The sequence below is a fragment of the Balaenoptera ricei genome, chromosome 4 (genome assembly GCF_028023285.1).
Source record: "Balaenoptera ricei isolate mBalRic1 chromosome 4, mBalRic1.hap2, whole genome shotgun sequence".
NCBI lineage: Eukaryota > Metazoa > Chordata > Mammalia > Artiodactyla > Balaenopteridae > Balaenoptera > Balaenoptera ricei.
Window position 1 is genome coordinate 93,009,261 of NC_082642.1, and position 20,383 is coordinate 93,029,643.

A 20,383-nucleotide genomic window follows, 5' to 3' on the forward strand; every position below is an offset into this window, starting at 1 on the left:
AGGTGAGAAACCAGGGATACCTGGCCTTGATCAGGTGGGGATGCTGAGAGGTGAGGAAATGGCAGCATCTCTGTGTTACGATCCATGTGTGTGTCCATGTGCAACAGGGAAGAGCCTGGGTGGGAAAGAGAGAGCAGAGGCTGGCGGCGGTGCCCAAGATCGAGCTGGTCTGCGGCGTTGCCCGCTCGGTCCTCTGGGCTCTAACGGCTCTCACCGTAGTGGGACACAGGGACCTTCTTCGAGTTCACAGACTCGACCCCTTGACCTGCCCTATCAGCCTCTCTAATTCTTCCTCGGACTGACTGACTGTCCAGTAAGGACAAATATTGACTTGAGCACGCTCCATGTACCAGGACTGTGCTGGATGCTGGAGAGATAGGGGTGTAGAACGCACAGCTCTTGCCTTCAGGGAGGTGACAGACCCTGGGGGAGGCAAGATGCTGCTTAGTCCCACGTAGCCGAGGAGCTGCCAGCATTGCCCACAGCTCCGCCTGCCATGTCTGCAGGAGCCATTCCCTAGGAGCAGGCTGGGCCGCTCACCAGCTCTTTGTAGTCTCGGTGATTGATCTTCACCTGCTCTGGGCTAAACGATGATGATGATACTGACAAAACCCATTTTTTTTTTTAAACAATTTTTTTTGTTGTTTTTTGTTTTATAATTTATTTTATTTATTTATTAATTTTTGGCTGCGTTGGGTCTTTGTTGGGGTGTGTGGGCTCCTCATTGCGGTGGCTTCTCTTGTGGTGGAGCACGGGCTCTAGGCACGTGGGCTTCAGCAGATGCGGCTCGTGGGCTCAGTAGTTGTGGCTCACGGGCTCTAGAGCACAGGCTCAGTAGTTGTGGCGCACGGGCTTAGTTGCTCTGTGACATGTGGGATCTTCCCAGACCAGGGCTCGAACCCGTGTCTCCTGCATTGGCAGGCGGATTCTTAACCACTGTGCCACCAGGGAAGCCCACAAAACCCATTTTTTAATGGAGTGCTTCACTGTTGTTGAAGAACATTCACATCCTTATTTTCTTCTCCCAGCAACTGTGACTTTTTTTTACTGAACTCCATGCCAGATACTGTTCTACTTGCTTTTTGTACATGATCATATTTAATTCCTACACCAATAAAAATTCTGAATTTGGTACTGTTATACCCATTTTAGAGATGAAGAAATTCTCCAAAAAGAACATGTCCAAGGCCACACATCTACTAAGAGGCAGTTTCAAACCCTTGTGTCCATTTCCAAACTCTGTGCTCTGTCCCATCACACTGCACAGCACCTGCTATCAGTGTGGGTATCCTGGGAGACTCTGGCCACCATACACTGGCCTTGAGCCCTGGAATTCTGGACTTGCTGAGTGCCCCCTGCCCCACATCCAGCAGAGCTAGCCACCTTGGGCACTTCCCTCATTCCTCCAGGGTAAGCTCTGACTTTCCTCTCCAGACCTGTTTGGGGTTGGGCTTGAAGATGCCCACCCAGAGTGCCCACCATCAGCGGCTGCGGTCTCTCCCTTCCGTGGACATTTGGGACACTCAGCGGGGGTGCTGTCCCTTCCCATTCCTCCAGCATACTGGGGTGTTTTTAAAAAGGCAAGACTAGAACTCAGAAGGAGTTTCAGAAAGAGAGGGACAGGGTGCTCCAGGTCTCCAGGTCAGCAAAACTTCTTGGTCCTCTCCAGCCTTGAGGTCAAGGTTACGGGGAAAGGAGCCCAAGGCATTCCCTTCTCACTCTGGGTTGTCCTGGCAATGGCCGGGGTGGCCACTGGGGGAGGCTATTACTGCCCATATACCTGCTGTGCCATGCTTTTGTGGGAAGGCACAAATTGGAGCTGGTAGCACTTCCCTGGGGCCCTGACCCCTATTTTCCTTCATTGTGCCCATTTTGAAAGGGGATGTATGGTTTAACGGTTCTCCTCCCTGGCAGCACATTAGAATCACCTGGGGATACTTTTAAAACTCCTGAAGCCCAGACCCCGCCATCAAAGAGCAGTTCCATCTGTCCAGGTGGGGCCTGGGAATCCATGTATTTTAGGGCTCCCAAGGTGACTCTCGGGGACAGCAGGGAGAGAGCCCAGGGGCACCTCTCTGCCTTGACCTTCAGCACTTGGTGCTGCCTGTGTCGCTTCAGTCGCGTGATGCTGTGAGCTCCACTCCCAGGGCAGGGAGAGAGCCCAGTTAGTCTCTGTGTCCTTTGCCCAGCCCAGTGCCTGACACCCAGGCCTCAGTCAACGTGTGGTCAGTTGTTAATAAGGAACGAAAGTCGGAAAACATCCTGGTTTCCCCCTCCTGTGATTTCTCTTTCAAAGCATGGATGCTGCATGTTCTCAGAAAAGGGTCCTTGATTTTCTATTCCCAGTGTGGGGCGAGGAGCAGGGTCCTGACCCCCTGCAGGATTTCAAGGTCACTGGTGAGTCTCAGTGGCTGGAAATGGAGCAGGGGACATGGGCAGAGTCTTTGTGGGGCTGCATTCTCTCTTATTTTCTCTCTCTCTCTCTCACATATTGATTTTAAGTGTGAATGGAGGTGGTAAATCTCTAGATACAGGGGTGGAGTGGGGTGTGATGTATAAGGGTTGAGGGAACAAATTTTGGGCTCTGTGTTCATACCTCAACTGTTCACAGGACCCTGGTCCTGCAGAAGAAGCTTGGATAATTGGAACCTGCAGAGATAACATGGACCCTTCCCTTAGCCCACAGTCCCGCTCCTTACAGACATCCCTGCTGTGTGTTCTTCACCATGGGGAAGTGAGGAAATGGGAAAGAAAGTCGGAGAAGTCTGTAAGCCTGCTCCCCACATGGGGAGCCCCCCCCCAGAGAGTGGAGAACGGAGTGTGGGAGCGTTGATAGGCGTCAGGGTGAAAACTCCGTTTCATCTGGGGCTGAAATGCTGCACCTTGATTTCCTGCCAGTCACCTGGTCCATAGAGTGATTGCCCGGCCACCGGCCCACATCTCCTGCAGCCTCCTTGAAAACTGGGTGGCACTGATGCAGTGGGCAGCTGTGGGAAGCTCGGGTGTCCTCTGCCCTGAGGCTTGAGCCACATCAAAGTCACACCTGCGGATGGGGGCAGAGAGCTTCCCCACAGGCTGTCCCCACCCGAAATCCTGGGCAGTGGCAGGCCGCCCACTCCAGCTGGAGGTCTCAGCCCGCACCACGGCTCCTGAAGCCAGGGCCCAGGGAGACCCCTGCCCAGTGGGTCTACATCCCACCTGCCGCTGCGATGGCCACGCCTCTCTCCCCCAGTCTCTAAACAGGCCCAATTAGGCCCTTCTCCAAAACCCTGCAACCAGGTGGGCTACTCTCTGCTTTTTCTCTCGTTTGCTGGGTTTTCGAATGTGTGGTCTCTGCCTGGGGCCCCTGTGTAACCTCCCTGCCCAGCTCCCACCGTAGTCTCTTACACTCCGGTTTCTGCCGTCACTTTTCCCGAGTGACTTTCTCTGCGGGCTTCTGGCGACTCAGTCCAGTGGCCAGTTCTCAGTGCTCGGCCCCTAGGATCCTCCACATTTCTCACACTCTGCCCTCCCCTGCCTTCCTCCTGACCATCCTGCCCGCCTCCTCCTCGCGCTCTGCTCTCCCTCAGCCCTGTCCCCTCCCATTCTGATCCCACCCCCCCATCAGGGCCAGGACAAGCCCGCCTGATGCACGCGGCCCCTTCTCCTGGGCCCTGAGCAGTGGGGGACCTCAAACAATCCTTTAACACAGGGGTCCCCAACCCCTGGGCCACGGACCGGTACCAGTCCGTGGCTTGTTAGGATCTGGGCCGCACAGCAGGAGGTGAGCAGCGGGCCGTCGAGCAAAGCTTCATCTGCGGCTCCCCATCGCTCGCATTACCGCCTGACCCATTCCTCACCTCCGCCCCACGCCCCATCCGTGGAAAAATTGTCTTCCACGCTACCGGTCCTCTGGTGCCAAAAAGGTTGGGGACCGCTGCTTTAACAGATACCTACTGTGTGCCTACGGGGGCTGAATACTCATCCAGTGCTTGGGAGGGGGAAAAACTGACAAGACCTGCCCCCATGGAGTTTATTTTCTAGGCAGGGGAGACAGAGGAAAAACAGTGAACAGAGTAGCTCTTATAATGGGTGAGAAGCTAATAAACATGTGGTAGGTTGTTTTACTATTAGCAGGACAGCAATTTGAATATATCCCCAAACAGAGAGAACAATACCCGAATTCCCACGTATCCCTTACCTCGCTTCAACAGTTATCAATATTTTGCCCGTCTTGTTTCATCTATTCTCCCCCCAACTTTTGTTTATCCTGGCATATTTTTAAATAAATCCCAGACATCATGGAATTTTATCTATAGATACTTCAGTGTGCATCTCAACTGATTAAGATGTATTTACATTGTATATAAACACAGTGCTGTTGTCAAGCCTAAGCAAACCAACAGTAATTCTTCTGGGACTGTTTAACTCTACTGTGTGGGGCAGTCTTCCCTCACCAGGTGTTGGAAGCCCCTTGAGGGCAAGGATCATGGTGATAAGCAAAAGCACCCAAAGCTTGGAAACAAGGCAGAAGGATGACCACATGTCCTGGTGACCTCCTACTGCAGCCTAACAGGTCCCCCCAGAGGTTATTTAACTCTCTAGGGGGATGTACTTTTGCTTGACTTTCAATTTATTATTGATTAGGGGCCAGATTTTATGATGTTAGATGTTAACATATAGATTGATAACACAGATCTTTAACCAGTAGAAGAGATGCAAATGATTTCTGTCCAGTAGAGCAGATAACTGCAAAAGTTTTGGTTTCTTGCCCTGTAGGACATTAGCCAGTTTTGTTTCTACTTCACAAACTCATTTCTGCATGCCTTTCTTACTGATTATATAAACCCCTGTTCTTCAAAATCTTTTTGGAGCTACGTTTACCATCCCATAAGTTAATGAATTAAGTTATGTAATGAGAGCATTTTGAAAACTATACTTTGACAGTAGCCTGTACATTTTCTTTATCTTTCCTTAGTCTAGTCCATTGCCTGGCACAGACTAGACGTTTGTGAAATTAGATTGATACTTGACTTGGTATCTTGTTATAAGGGGAAGAAACAAGGTTTTAAGTTGAGAAATGCTTAGCAGATATCACGGAGCTCTGGAGTGAGGGTGAAGGGGCTCAAGGCTGGTGCCCCTGGAGAGTAAGGGGAGGGTCAGAGTCTGTGGATGTGGGACCATCCAGAGAGCACCTGTCTGCCCTCTGCTCCTTGGAGCAAAGCCCCGCTCCAGCCCTAACACTGAGTGGGAAGGAAGGAAGGGGCGAGAGCAAGACCTCTGTGTGTGTGTGTGTGTGTGGTGGGGATGTATGTGCCCAAGAGGGTATGCTGGCTTGCCAACTTGCCCCCGTGCTCAGAGGGCAAGGGTAACATTGTGGGAGTGTTCTTTTATGTCTAAAAATTACCACCCTCTGATTCCTCATGCTTTTCTGGGTGGGGAGTTCTCCTTTATATCTCATCCCAATTATTCTATTACAGTTTAGGCTTGGGATGCAAAGGGAGGAATACCTGAAAATGCAGCTGGGACTGTAGTGGCAGGGCTCGTGTGTGGGGAAAAGCAGCTGCCCTTTTCATCTTCTGAGAGGCTGTGTTTCTGTCTGAGAACGGGGGTGGTGGTAGGGTTTGTGCATGGAACAGAGCTGATGGGTGGGAGGGTAGGATTGTTCTGTGGGTTCCCAGGACGGCTGCTCAGTGTGGAAGAACAAGTCCTTGCTTCAATTAAAAATACTCAGTTGCCATCCTGGCTCTCTCAGCCTCCTAAGTGCCTGTTCCTCCAGGAAACCAAAGCAACGAGGAGTTAGAGGAAGGCCTTGCCCTCCAAGGCCCTACTCCAAGCTTCCAAATCTCCCAGTCTCAGCATTCAGTGTGGCACCAGCCAGGACAAGCAAGCACCTTAGAGGGTTGTTAACAAAAAGGGATTTTCGATTCAGTTTAAAGGTTGGATGTGTTCAATATTTTATTTAAACTGGCGCAGAAAAGCTTTAATAACATCCTTTTCTATTTGGAGCCGGAGTAATGTTTAAGAGTGACCTGTCTAATCAGGGGTGGAGGGGCATCGTTAGTCCCTGGAGACCGGAGGGTGGCAGGAAAGGGGGGTATTTCTTCTATCCCTGACTTTCTTCATTTTCCCATCCTCCTTTGTTTCCCCCTCCTCATTCAGTTTGTGTAGCACCCCCTGCCATTCCTCAGGAGACATTTGCCAGCACCAGACACTGGGGACACAAAGATGAATGGGACACTTTTCCCAGCTGGAGACGCTCCGAGCCCAGTGGACTGTGAACTGTGGATCCATGAAGTGGATCCTTCATGAGCGAACAGTGCATTCTGATTGACGGAGCACATTCACATTTTGTTGTATGTTCAAAGCCTCACAAGAACTGGGGAGACTGAGCCGAGACAAGCCTTTTCCATCCCAGAAGAGGGAGCTGAGGCTCAGAGAGGTTGCAGGCCACCTCCAAGGTCACACAGACGGTGCTGGGTGGAGCCAGGACCGGAAGAGCCTTTTGGGAAATGGTCAAGCCCATCATCTCTGGCCACACAGGGGCTGGTAACTGAGGGTCACAGGAGTTGAGGAGGTGGAGACAGAGTGTCAAAGAAGCTAAGGCCAGCTTACAGGAGGTGGTGACCTCTGCGGGGTAGGGCAGACTCCTGGGACCAAGGTCTCCCTGGCTGGAGTGTTTCAAGTCAGGACATTGCTCTCCCTTGTCCGGAAGAAGGTGAGGAGCGTCAATTCCAGTGACTAAGGAGTCCTGAGTCTCTATTCTACCTCCCATCCTCCACCTTCAGCCAGTTGCAATGAGGCAGTCTGGGGCAAGACATAACGTGAAGAACATCTAGGAGAGAGACAGGATGGAATGGGAAGTCAATCACAAAAAGAACGTGTGAAGTAGAAGCTGGCAGTGGTGTCGTTTAACAGGTGACAGAGAAAGTCCTTCCTGGCTGGGGAGGGACTGTGTCTGTCAAGCCATTATTGCCCCCTCCCCCACAGACCCTGATGCTGTCGTCTGTGGTAGGGGTAGAAGGCTCTGGGCAGGAAGAGGTTGAGTAGCGAGCAGTTGGGTCTGAGAGGCGGATTGGTTATGGTCTTGCTGGGCGGCACGGGACCTGTTCTTTGTTGCTGGGGAGGTGGCAGGCAGGATGGTGCTTGTCCCCGGCAGGGGCGAGTGCCCAGAGCTTCCGCTGTTTCTGGTGTTCCATGCTGGTCTTCCTGAAGGCAGGCAAGTGTACAAGAGACGCCCTCTGAAAGGTCCAAGAGGCCTGGCTCTCGCATTCGGAGGGCTTTTCTTGCAGGACATGGTTGGATTCTCAGAGAGGGAGTGAGAGGTTTGGTCTGACTGATCATCAGATCTTCTAGGGGAACTTTACGGAAAGAATTTGGGCCACGCCTGTGAGATTCTGATTTGATAGGTCTAGGTGGGGCTGGGAATCTGAATATTTGTTCTAGGAGAGCACCATCCTAACACAAATACCTGCTACGGTATTTGTTTGGCACTGGTAATCAGCCACTCAGTCCCGAGATGAGGGGCAGTCAATTTCCATCAGCGTGTAGGAGCCTGGCGGGGGGAGGCCAGCCGTGACACCTCGCTGCATGCGGTGTGTCATATTTGCAGTCTACACGCTCAATCTCTGCTCTTCAGAGAAGCTGGGGTGGGTCATTTCAAATTTCAGAGTTTTCTAGTGAGTGTAAAGTTTGTCCCTTTAAGCAACAACACTTAAAAATGGTCAGCCACTGGGTTTGCGATTCTCTATAAGATGTATTACGTGCGTCTCTGCCTTTTTAAACAAAGTCACGCAAGCATAAATGTAACCTTTTCTTGATGTCCCAGGGGTATGTTAGGAACCTTAATTAATGTACTGGGCTATAATTCAGTGGGGCTTATGGGACGATTTGCTTATACCAAATGGCCCCCTGAGGTTTTCTGTTTTTGTGCCTGCTTTTTAGTTTTTTCCAGCTGTGCTTCTTGCTGACTGATGTCCCGTTTTGCTAGACAAAATGTACCTGCCTAAAGCAAATTTCACTTTTAATTTGCATTCATTATAGAGGCTCGGAAAACGGAAAATGAAAACTAAAGTCCTTATAACCAAGTAGGGCACCTTGTGGTTAATTCGTGGTTAACCCTCCCTGAGTAGCAGCAATGAAATTTGGGATTGACCTCAGCCCAAGGAAGTGGCCTGATTAGTCTAAGGGGACGGTCTCTTCCCTCGTCAGTGGTTGAGTCATAAATGGAAATGACAAAATTTTGACTAATGGGATTTGAAGAGAGCTTCTCAGCTGATTTCTGGGAAAGTTCTTCCTCACTAGCAACAGAGCCCCACAAGAAGCCATTCTCCTCGTGGGTATAAATGAGAAGACACACAGCTGATTGCTCGGCAGCTGAATGATAACTTCCAGAACTTTCTTTGGGAAAAAGCCTACTGAGGATGGCAGAGAGGGATGTAGAATTACAGAGGCTAGCAGAGTGGAGAGATGGAGGGAACCGTGAACTGGATGGTTTCTTTGAACCTCTAAACTTCCTCTCATGAATTATTATATTTTCTTGGGTTTAAGCCCCTTTGAATTGAGTTGGGTTTTGGGATACTTGTAACTAAAAGCATACCAGGGGATAAATATCGAATATATGAAATCGCAGTGAATGGGTTCTGGGTGAAGCCTGAAGGTTTTGGTACTCGTACTCTGTTAGCCTGTTTTGGTTTCTCAGAAGTTTGGTTGTGATTTTGATGTAGGGCCTTATTTCTTCCTGAGAGTTTCCAGGTGGATAGTGACTGCTTCTCATTTACCTTTGTGTCCCCAGTACTTTTCACAGTGCCTTACTGGACATTCAAAAAATTGTTAAAATGACTAAAACTCAGCAGTCTGTGTGCATCGGCAGGTGCTTTCTCCTTCCTGTTGGCAAGTATACGTGCCTATCAGGTTTGTTGGGCTGTTAAAGACTGCCCACACGCTCTCAACACGAGTCACTTTTTAGTAGTGCTTCCCCCCAGTTTACAAAACGCCACCTCATCCTTACCTCAGGAAATAAGTAGGGCCGGGGTCATCATCATTTTACAGATAAGAAAGCCAGAGGTCAGTGAATTTACATGAAGCTGAAGTTTATAATTAGTTCTTAACGAATTTAATTTTGAAATGGCATCCAAAGCACTTTCTTTTGAAATAAGTGCTCAGAAAGGAACCTCTCTTATAAGACTTCTAAACGGGTGTTCTGATGGTCACTAAGAGCCATAAGTAACATAACGATCAGAGCCTGGGGGTCGGGTCTCAGGATGGGACTGCCTTTACCTCCCCCTGCTGCCCGAAGGTTTGTGATTTGCCATCAGGTCAAAGTTCTTCAGGATTCACAGCTTGAACTTCCAGTGGAGGAGCAGCAGGAATTTGCCTCTGTCCGCCTGGTCTTGCCAGTTTTGCAGCTAAAAATGGAGTGTGAAACTTGGGTGTTCCTTGCCTGGGACCTGCCTCACGATGGTTATCCACATACAGGCGTTTGGGAGGTCTGCTTCCAAGAGAATGCGTTACCCTCATAAATATTAAAAAAAACACGCATATCAAAAATGTGAAGGACTCCTTCAGTATACAAAGCACTGGGTTCATAGAATAGTTAAATGCCCCCATCTGTGATGCCCGTCTGCCTGAACCCAGCGCAGAGCCCCAAGAATGATGCTGTCTAACTGCCCTTCCCTTCTCACTCCCCATTGCCCCATGGACCTAACCCACTTTTGTGCGTTTCGTTTTCTGCACTTGGATTTCTCCCACCAGGGCCTCGCTAACGACACCTGACACGCTGCGATGCACAGCCCGTTCCCTCTCCTCTGCCTTCTGTTACTGAGCTGATCTCTCCTTCACTTCCGAACATCAATAGAAATTATTGTGTAGAACACTTACTTTGATGTTGTTTTGAAAATGACATTGTGTGTATATCTCGTTTCCTGGAGGGCAAGGAGTATGTGTTACATTGTTCTTGTATGATGCACAACATCTAGCACAACATCTATTTACCTTATGGGGTAGAATTTCAGACTTTTCAAAGGAGTGTGTTACCCAGTAAATACCTGAGGTATGTCATCACCTCTCAGTGTTCTGCTCTATGGATTATCTGTGCTCACTCCTGCCTCTTAAGTACCTTTCCTGGCCACTCACTGTGAGGCTGAAAGCAGGAGTGTCAGGCCTGGGCTCCTAAGGGGATGAGTGGGTGGGAACTTAACTTATATTGTGTGAGCCCATTCCTCAGTACATTACAAATACATTCTGGATTTTTGGTCCTTGGGAGTTTTGCAGGAGAGAGAGGTGGGAAAAGAAGAGTCGGCTGCAGTGGTATATTGAATACTATGAGAGAAAGGGTTGAAGATTCCCCACACCGCCCTGACGCCATGTCTGATGAGGAGGTGGGGTTGGGGGGGTCCCTACGTAACGGGACAGAGGGCTCTCCCAGCCCATTCAGGACGGCTGCAGCTCTTTGTGAGTTTTCTGCTGTCACCGGCCAGGATTTTAAAGAAATGGTGATGGGGAGGAGGGCAGATACTTTCTTGTTTCTTCTCCAAAGTCTGTGGCTTGGTTCTCAGACTCATTTCTTTTGTTTCTCCATGATACTCCTACTGCTACCCAGGCCTCTGCAGAAAAACTCACCCTCCGAAATTCTGAGAGCCGTGGCCAGTCTTTGCCACCGTGCGAGAGAATGAGGAGACGATGAGGGCAGCTGAAGGCAGTGAGGTGAATCCCACACTCAGACTCACCTGGGCTCTTTCCCTTTCACACCTTGGGTGTCTGAGTTTATGGCTTCTTCTCACTCCTTTCCTTCTTGCTTCAACATCACCCTTCCTCACCCCTCCTGCAGCAGCCCAGTAGCCTAAGCTTTGAGGGGGTCTTGGATACAAAAATCTACCCTGTTTCTCCCAGGTGCTCCCTCCTGTGGTCCAGCCAACTCCCTTCCCAGCGCAGTCCCTTGCAGAGCAAGCCTGTGGGATTCAAGGCGTCTTCCCACGCCATCCTTGACTCCCACCCAGGTGGTGCTCCTGGGTCAGACCCACTGCCGCACACACAGGTGACTTGGGAACCCTATTGTCATTTGGTGGCAGAGGCCAGGGATGCAGTGCACAGAGAAGGTGCATCCCTCAAAACATGCCATAAACCCCCCGTCGGGAAATTTTGTGCACCTCAGGCCACATGGCGAGCTTCTGATCTTTTCCTGAGGCAGGAGGCAGCATGGGGGAGTCGGAGAAGGTCCGAGTCCCTGCTCTGCCACTTACTGGCCCTGTGGCCAGTTTCCTAGCCTGTTTCCTCACTGTGGCACGGGGTAGTAACAGTGCCCCCACTTCACAGAGTTTAAAGAGGATTGGATTTGTTAACATACGTGAGGACTCGGGACAGTGCCCGGTGCACACTGACGGCTGTGGAGCCATTCGCCATTCCTGCCTGGGCCTCAGGTTGAAACCTTTGTCCTGGAAAATACTTATCTCATGACCACTGGGCCGGCGCCCACCGTGCCTGAGAACCTTGGCTCCAGGGTAGGCACTCCCCCGGTTCCCCGGCCTGAGCCTCCCTGGGTGCCTGCGCCTCCTTCACGCTGCTTTCAGCCCAGCTCCTGCCCTTGCTCCATCAGATCCTTCTGGAGGGCTGCTCCCTTGCTCCTTTCATTAGCAGTCTACTTCGACCACACTTTCTCCTTTCCTCTCCAAGTTTCCATAGTTGTATATGTTTGTTGTTGTTTCTTTTTTAGAACCTCTTTTAGCCTGTGGTACTCAAAATGCAGATTCTTGGGTCCCACTCCAGAGATTCTGGGCCAGGATGTCCAGGTGGGGGCCAAGAATCTGCATTAACCTGATGCTGCTGGTCTCCACAGAGCCAGCCTCTAGCTCTCCTGGTCCAGTTCATATGTCTGCTCCTCCCCAGGAAGGGGAGGGTCATTGCTGTCCTCACCCCCAGGAGACACAGTGCCCATGTTACAGCTGATTATCATCTGGCTCGGGTACATATATCATTATTTTTTTAAGTCTACTTAAAATTCCACATTTATATTTTCTTCCAACTGGGGTCATACCTCAATCTAGAATTGCTCCTTTGGGAGAAGAATAGATGATGAAAGGTGAAGGGTGACATTGCTTTCTTTTCAGAAAGTGCTGTAGTGGGAAGGAGGGTCTCTGGGCTGGAACTCAGTGACTTGGATTTCTAGCCTCAATTTCGTTACTAGCCTGCTGTGTGACCTTGGTTGAGTCAGTTAACCTCTCTGGACCTCACTCTCCTTATTTCTAACACGAGAGGGTTAAACATGTTGGACTTGCCAAAGTTCTCTTCCAGCTCTAAACATCTCTAAGACTATGAACCTATTTAAATGTGCTGACAGCTTTAGAATGGCTAATTAATGAGTTTTCAGTGGGAACACAATTAGGTGATAATGAAGGCCTCGGGAGTAAATCTCTCCACTTCTTGTAACGAGCTGAGCAGATGAGAGTTGGAGTGTGTTTTCACCTATTGGAGCCCCTGGGAAGAGGGAGCATACACCCACAGGCTCCTACCTGGGGACTCAAGGAGGCCAGGAGTCAACAAAGCCACTCATAGAGGAGGCTGGGCGGCAGTGTCCTAAAACAAAATGAGTCACCTTGCAGGGTAGGCTTGGTGCCCTGTGGATGGAGTGGAATATTGGCAGCTCTGCAGACCTCGGGAATCGTAGTCTTGACTTAACATCCATTTCCAGAGCATGTTCACCTGCACGCTGTTGTTTAATCCTGTCATACCTGGTGAAATAGATAAGCCCGGAACTTTTCTCTCCCCCATTTAACAGATGAGAAATGGAGGCTCAGAGGAATGACTCGCTTGAGGTGAGGTCAAGGAACGATAGATGAGGACTCAGCCCATGCCTTTTGATTCCAAAGCCCATGTCCTTTCCGCTTTCCCCGGCTAGCCCCTCCTGCCTCGCAGGCCCCCTCTGCTGGCTGCTCTGAGTGACCCTGAGGTGAAACAGGACTCTCAGTTCAGAGCACTCCAAGAGGGTTTGCAAAGCCACCCTGGCGCTTGGCTTTGTGGGGCCGGGCCCTGGGAGAGAGAGTGATCGGGCAGCTGTGCGGTCAGGGATGGAGGGCCCCAGGAGGGCTCCTGTGAGGAACCTTCCTGACAGACCATGGCCCTGCTTCTGACAGCTGCGCACAGCCAAGCTTGTCACTGTGCCCAGCACGGCGGCGCCCAGACCGTGTGCGCTGACCGCTTAGGGTTGCATCTAAGGGGGCGATGCCCTGAAGCGGGAGTGTGAGGAAGAGAAAGAGTGATCCATAGAGCCTGGGGGATCTCTGTCCCCAGGTGACAATGAGACCCAGCAAGGAGAGAAACAGGGCCTCCCGGCCTGGGAGTGAAAGCCGGGAGCAGATGAACTTCTCAGAGACTCTGCCTGCTGGTAACTTTGGCTGCAGAGACACATGACCTTGACCTTTCCTTCTAAGTGAAATAGGGCACAAGCATTATACAGAGATGCAGCATCTTTGCTGCAGAGGAAGGGAGGGAGCACGCCAGCGAGCATTTGTCTGGGTTCTGCCCTAGAAATGCTCCAAGTAATAAATCAGGATGACTTAAGAAATCCATTACCTCTCTTGGCCTCCCACAGCTGCCCCTGTGCCCCGATGGAGATGGGGGAGAGGTCTGGGGACCCAGCCAAACAATGTGGCCTCAGTCTCCTCACCTGTAAACCAGGTGATGGGGTGAGGTGGTCTTGAGGTCCCCCTCTGCTCAGACCTCAGGTAGGTCTGGAGGAGATCTTTTTGGGGGGCAGAGGAATGGTTGAGAAGAGATGCCAGAAAGAAAGGGGAGAAGAGAGGAGGGTAGAGATAGAGAAGAGGGAAAATTGAGAGAGCAGAAGAGAAGCGAGGAGAAGAGAGCCATGATAAAGTGAGAAACGGAGGTCTAGTCTCCACCCACTGCCAACAAGTCAGACCCTCTGAGCCTCGGCCTCCACCCCTGAAAAAGGGAGCTGGGGACACCCCCCCACCCCACGGCTGTGAAGGGTAAACAAGCAGATTACAAGCCATAAAGGGCCACACAGAGTAATGTGCTGAATTCATGAGAAAAGCACGGAGAAGAGGCAGGGAAGGCAGCAGGGAAGTCTGGGGGTGGGGAGCCGGGGAGTTCCTTTTCTGAACCTTCCCTCTCCTGGGGATGTGGGTAGAGAACAGAGGACAGTGTGGATAGAGGACAGTGGGTGGCAGTGGGAAAGAAATGACTGAAGATGGACCAAGGAAGAAATAAAACCCTCCCGCCGTGAGGCTGCTTGCGTTCCCTCCGAGAAACAGAATCCGGGGGCTGCCCGTGGCCGGCTGTGTCTGCATCTCTAGCTGAGGCGCCTTTGCCTCGGTGAGAACAGTGCAAGGGGGCTGGTGCAGGCGGACTGCCCCTCCCGCTTCCTTTCGGGAGGCTGGGGGCAGGGAGAAGGCAGTCTCCGACTTCAAGTTCTCACAGAGCTTCCCAATTTCTGTCAGACTTAAAACTCTTGAAGGGCTGAGGAGCCGGAGTGAGGGGGGGGCGAGGGCAAAGCCCCTGGCAGAATCCTGGACAGGAGGGAAGGAGTCAGAGGGAAAAAGAAAAATCTGGATGGAGAACATTCTGGAAAACCAAGCCAAGACAGGACCGTCAACCCACATGGGCCCAGCTCCATATACGGCCCCTCCATCTGCTGCCCGTGCCTGGATCTCCAGCTTGGCAGGAGGCGAGGCCAAGACGGAGGATGCACAGGGCCGGGGTCAGGGCAGCCAGCGCCCCTGGCAGGCTAGATTTATGATTTGGCTGAGCTGGGGAGAGAGGGAGCCTGCAACGATCCACGTTAGGAAAAGCAGCCCAGTGTTTCCTCGAAGAGCCACAGTGCCAAAGGCAGGGGCATCCATCTGGCCTTGCTGTGTGGTACATTTGTCACCCTGGAGCCCGGGCCCCGGCGGGCCTCCCTTCTGCCATCCGTAGCCGCAGCCTCTGCTTCAGGGCCTGCAGGCCCAACAGGTGCTCTAAGTGGGGGCAAGTAGCTTGCTCCCTCCCCTGGGACCCTCTTGTGCTCTGCCCTCCAGCTGGTGCCCATCCAAGCTGGTGTCTATTTAACTTCCCCTGAGGATAAAAAGCCTTGACGTTAGAGAGGTGAAAGGCCCTCAGAGACAGCTAGTACTATAGTTTCATGCTGTGCTCTGGGGAGCACTGGGGTTCCTCCCAGCTACCTTGAGAGCTGCTGAGAGAGGCTGAGCGTCCAGGGTTCAGTTCCCTGCGCACCAGTGTACTTCTGCTTCTATCCGATCTAGATGTAGATGTTCTGGATAGATTTCATTTGAAAAATGGGTTCTGCTGCTGAAAAAAAAAGTTTGAAGACCACAGGTATGCTCTTCCACAAAGAGGAAGACACAGAGGGCCAGCAGCCCAGCCAGTTGTTGGCAGAATGGGGATTAGAACGCAAGCCTCCTTGCTCCCCCAGCCAGGATCTCTCCATGGTACTGGGCTGCCTCTTTTGAGGTTCTGGCCTGAGCATTCATGACCATCACCTCTTCTCTACCCCGCCAGTGCTCCCCTTTCCCCCTTGCTGTCCAGCAGAGCCAGGCCTACCTCTTAAGCTTGGGTGCCATGCCCTCTTAGCTTTTCCTCTGCCAGAGGGGGCTCCAGGATGTAAACTGTGTGCCGCCCAGGCAAGCCCGTTTCAGGGCAACCTGTGATTAAGCCTCTCCTGCCCCAGGGCTGACTCCAGGCCCAGATCCTTGGGCTGTGCCCTCCACCCCCCGCCCCCCATCATCTCCATGGGCATTGGTGGTTGTGGAGGATTTTCTGGTGGAGTGTGGCCATGACTTTACTTCCCTCTTGGTCTCTGGAGAAACTCGGCTCTCTTCTATTTAGGCCTCAGTTTGGCTTCTGATTGTTGGTGCTGATACAGCCACTCTGCAGTGGTGCCTGAATTCCATTTCAGAAAACCCCAGGCTGACATTCTGGGGTTCTGAGCTCTGTCCACCCCCAAGGCTCTGTGCCCTCTTCTCCCCGATGATTCCTGCAGCCCCTGCTGGGGTCCTGTTCTCCAGCCTGGCTCGCCCTGTTTTGTGTTTGGCTTTCTCTGCTCATTCCTCATTTGATCCCCACAGCCATCCTATAAAGTAGACATTAATATTCCCGGTTTTCATTTGAGGACACAGTCTCAGAGGTTTAGCAGTTTGCTCAAGATCACACAATTAATACGTTTTAAAGTCTTGGTTCTGCCTAAACCCTGAGCCTGGGCAGTTACCCACAGCGCTGAGCTGCCTAGGTGGTCACCTTGTGTGGTCAAGCTGATGACTTTCTGGTCTGGGGTGGCAGAGCTTGATGGTGACCTTTCTCCAAAACACTCATCCCTCTACCAGATCCTTCACCCTGGTTCCTGTCTTCCTCCTTCTCCTCCCATAGCTAGGACTTCCAGGAAGGTGGCTCAGAGGGGAGCAGGTAGGGGAGGCTTCTGGGCTGTCCACCTTCTGGAGAACGTGCCTTGGGACAGCACGGCAGGGAGGACAATGGCCAAAATGGGGGCAGGAAAGGACCTGGACTGGAAAAAGGAGGGATCGTGCCGCCGACTCTTTTGAAATGCTGCTTCTTCCAAAGTTGTTACCCGAGAGTGTTCGGCAGAGGAAGCCGACTGCTGACAGCAGCAGCTGTGGAGGCGGCAGGAGCGAGGGGTGGCATTATCGCCCTCGGGGTGGGAGGAAGGGATGGTGCCTCCTGCCTGTTCTGGAATCTGAGTCTCTCACCACCCATCCCCCCACCCCTTCCGTCTCAAAATCCAGGAGGAGAGAGAGGGACAGACACCCTAGGAAGATGCACATACCCGCCTCCTGCACACACACACACACTCTCTCTCTCTCTTTCTCTCTCTCCAGACCTCTCATGCTCCTCTCTCACTCGCATGCATGCATGCACACACAGCCTCTCACACTCTCACACACACACACAATCCTCTTACATTCCCCCTCTTGCTCACCCACACACACAAACTCTGGAAGGTCTCTCTGTCTCCCTAAGCCAGGCTTTAGCATTACACCACTGCTCTCTGGTCCAGCCAAAGTTGGAGTATTTCTGGAATGGGCAATCCATTCCATGAGGATATAGCATCCTAAAGCATCCTCAGGTGCCTTTGAGGAAACTGGGGAGAGGAAGCCAGCCTCCAGTGGGGTGACCGGGGCTTGGCCGGAGGACAGCCTGGGCGCTGCTGATTGGTGTGTCACAGCTGGGGCTACGAGCTGTTTCCAGTGCTTTTGTCTGGTGCTGGGAGCGAGGCTTGGCAGTGCGAGAGACGGTCAGAGCCGTTCGGGTGGGCTGCTGCGCTGTGTCCTGCTTTCCCTGTGGCCGGATCAAGCCACTGCAGCCGCCAGGCAGGACAGAGATGTTTTCTTGCTAACCTGAACGCAGCAGCCTGGGTTGATTTTACAGGGAAGTGCTTTCTCTCTGAACGCAGTAACAGCAGTCCTGGGCCCCTGGACTGAGAAACACTAGCGGGGACTCATCAGCCCAAGGAAGCCCCCAGCCCCTTTCTGAGACCTGGGAGCCGGGTGTGCCTGTGGCCCTAGTCCTGATCCCAGGCAGGGGCTGGGTCCTCAGGCTGGCGCTGGGGGTGAGCTGTGGGAGAGCCCGCTGCTCCCCTGGGCTCTGCTGGACTGCTGGGCTGCCGGTGCTGGCTGCCCCAGGATTGCTTCTCCTGCCGCTGTCTGATTTCCCCATACCACGTCTGGGGCGCCGGGAGCCTGCGGTGGAGCTGCCAGTGGTGAGTACTTGGACAGATGTCCCTTTGCATGTTCACTGGCCATGCCCACGTGAGCCAGAGTGGACCAGCTCTTCGGCTTTATTTTCAGAGACTAGACATTAATTTGCCCCACCCCATGCCAGCTGGGTGGGGTGGAAGATCTCGGGAGCAGGGCCAGCCTGGGGGAGGAGGTGGGGCATCAGGGAACTGGGACCGCAGGTGTTTTTCTCAGGAGTAAGGGCACCCTGGAAGGAGAAGCTTCTCTCTTGGCTCCCCTCTCCTGGCTGGGAGATGTGCCTTAGAGCCTGTGGAGGGATGGTGGCCCCAACATGCCCGCTACTCACAGGTGTTTCCAGCTTTGGGGCCAACTGCACTCTTGCTGCCAAAGCCCTGCTGGTTTTCTTTCCCCGCCATGTGGCTTGTCACCTCCTCCCACTCTGACATCACCATCCTGGAGCCACTGAAAAGGGCCCTTCAGTCCTTCTACTTGGACCCATGGGCTGCTGGGCTCCTGAGGGCCAGGTTGCTGCCAGCACTGCCAGGAAAGGGCACTGGAACAGTGGCAGGTCCCCACCTCGAATGTGCAAAATGAAACACGATGAGGCTGGGGAGACGCAGTCCGTGGGACGCAGGGACACTCTCATAGCTTTGTCCCCTGTGTCGCCATCTAAGCCGTCCTCCTCAGTGGTTGGGGCTCTGTTTTCAGTTTGGGCTCCTCCGGAAGTAAGGAGGGCTGTGAGGCTGCTGCGCGCCGAGTTGAAGTCATGCTTCCTGTATTCCCGCCGGGGCCCTTAACTCTCCCTTTGACTCACAGGGATGCCCATCTCTCTAGCATCCCAAACGTGTCTGTGATCATGTTTTCTTCTCCCTTGTGATTGTACAGTCTTTGCTTATATCTCCATAAGTTTCATACAATGAGTATGTTTGAACATGATGACTTCTGAGTTCCCTTTGGGGAATATCTCCAACTTTCCAGAGGTTCGTGTAGGGGACAACAGTGCACCCCACTTTTCCAATATATCCTGATCCTTTGGAGCTTGCCAAAGTCCAAGGCAGGAATGGAGGACCGTGATTTTGACTCATTTGAGATTCTGATCTTATTATTCCGAAAACATGGCATGGGGGTGTGGGGAGCAGCAGGGTTTAGGGCAGGGTTTCTCAACAGCAGCACCACTGACATTTGGGGCTGGATAATTATTGAGGGGGGGGCTGTCCTGTACCTTGCAGGATGTTTATCAGGATCCCTGGCCTCTACCTACCAGTAGCACCTTCATTTGCGACAACCAAAAATATCTTTAGATGGGGGCAAAATTACCTCGGTTGAGCATGTTAGTTCCCATTAATGCTGCTGCTGCTGCCATCTCTCCTTTGGCCTCATGGGACTGGATCTCAGCAAGGCCAACTGAAGTGTACCCATCCTTGGCTTGGGAGTGCCGACACCTGAGCTCTGGGCTCCGTGCTCTCACGCATGTTCCCATCCAGTTTAGCCTGAGGATCAGGTCTAGTCCTCTCCAGCCTCCACCAACTTCCAGATCTTCCTGGTTCACATGTGGTGGTGAAGCTCAAGGGTGCTGGATTAGGCCTCCACCTGTGGGGGATGAGGTCTGGGAAGGAGAATCCCACTGCAGGGCACTGCTCTTCCCTCCTGACGTTTGCCCCCAAGGCCAGGATGGGTTCAGCACCCAAGGTGTGTGTGATGCATGTGCACTTGCTTGAAGCTTTCTGGATCCCGTACCAAGTGACTGAGATGAGCCTGGCCTTGGGGAGCATGCAGAGTGAGACAGACATCCTGTTATGCACCAGTGAAGAAATAAACCAATCAGGAGGATTCTGTACCTTGCTTGGATTAAGTCTCATCCTTTTAGGCAAAATATTGGGTTGGCCAAAAAGTTCGCTCGGTTTTAAGTAAAAATAAATGACATTTTTTTCGTTTTCACCAAGAATTTTATTGAACAATGTATTCAGTAACCGAATGAACTTTTTGGCCAATGCAATGAGGAAGCGCAAACAAGAGGAGAAGCAGCCTCTTGAGTTTCTTATTGATCAGAATCTCTGTGGGGCGTTGGTGGCTTTGCTCGTCACCAATCCAGGAGAGCTTCACAGAGAGATGTCTCAGGACCTGATATGTGTAGATGGGAGCCAGAGTGAGGAGAGAGAGAAAGACCCTCGGATCCCTTTGTGTGACAGTGAGTCTGGGGGGCAGGTGAAGAAGTTGGCTAAGGAGTGCCCTTCCTTTCTCCTTGAGTAGGCAGGGCCAGCCCCCCTCCCCCATGCCGCCCCTCTACTCGGCAGAAACTTGTCTTCAGAGCTAGAAGTCAGGCTCCCCTGCCCACCCCAGCACAGAGGAGGGACTTACAGGAAGCCTCATGTTGCAGAGAAATTATGGCCAAATTCTGATTTGTGGAATAGAGCGGAGAGGTGCTTCAGGTGGCACAAAGCAGCAAATCATTGCCTAATCAGCCTGCTGGGCTTTGAAATGCCTTCTGGGATCCATTTGGAGCAATTTTTATCCCCTAATGATGCTTGATTCCGGCGAGTCAATTTACAATCCCAAAACGAATGGCCTCTAAAGAGCAGGGATGGGGAGCTGGCTGCACAGTGCTTCCAGGATCTAGAGTCGCCCCAAGGAAGCCCCAGCATATTGTCTTAGGCCCTGAGTCTCCATGGTCTCATCTAACTATGTAGAATCTGCTTACCCCAGCA

General features: G+C 52.1%; 1 protein-coding gene across 5 annotated transcripts in view; it reads left to right on the top strand.

Annotated features, from left to right (window-relative positions):
* SEMA5B (semaphorin 5B) overlaps positions 1–20,383 on the top strand; it is a 123,537-nt gene that overhangs the window by 20,519 nt on the left and 82,635 nt on the right. The window contains exon 1 of one of the 5 annotated variants that reach the window (XM_059920971.1): positions 10,622–10,683. The exons of the other annotated variants lie outside the window; for them this stretch is intronic. The gene's annotated coding sequence lies outside the window, so the exon portion shown is untranslated. Of the gene's footprint in view, positions 1–10,621; positions 10,684–20,383 lie in introns of those variants that run through there. 5 annotated transcript variants of the gene reach the window in all.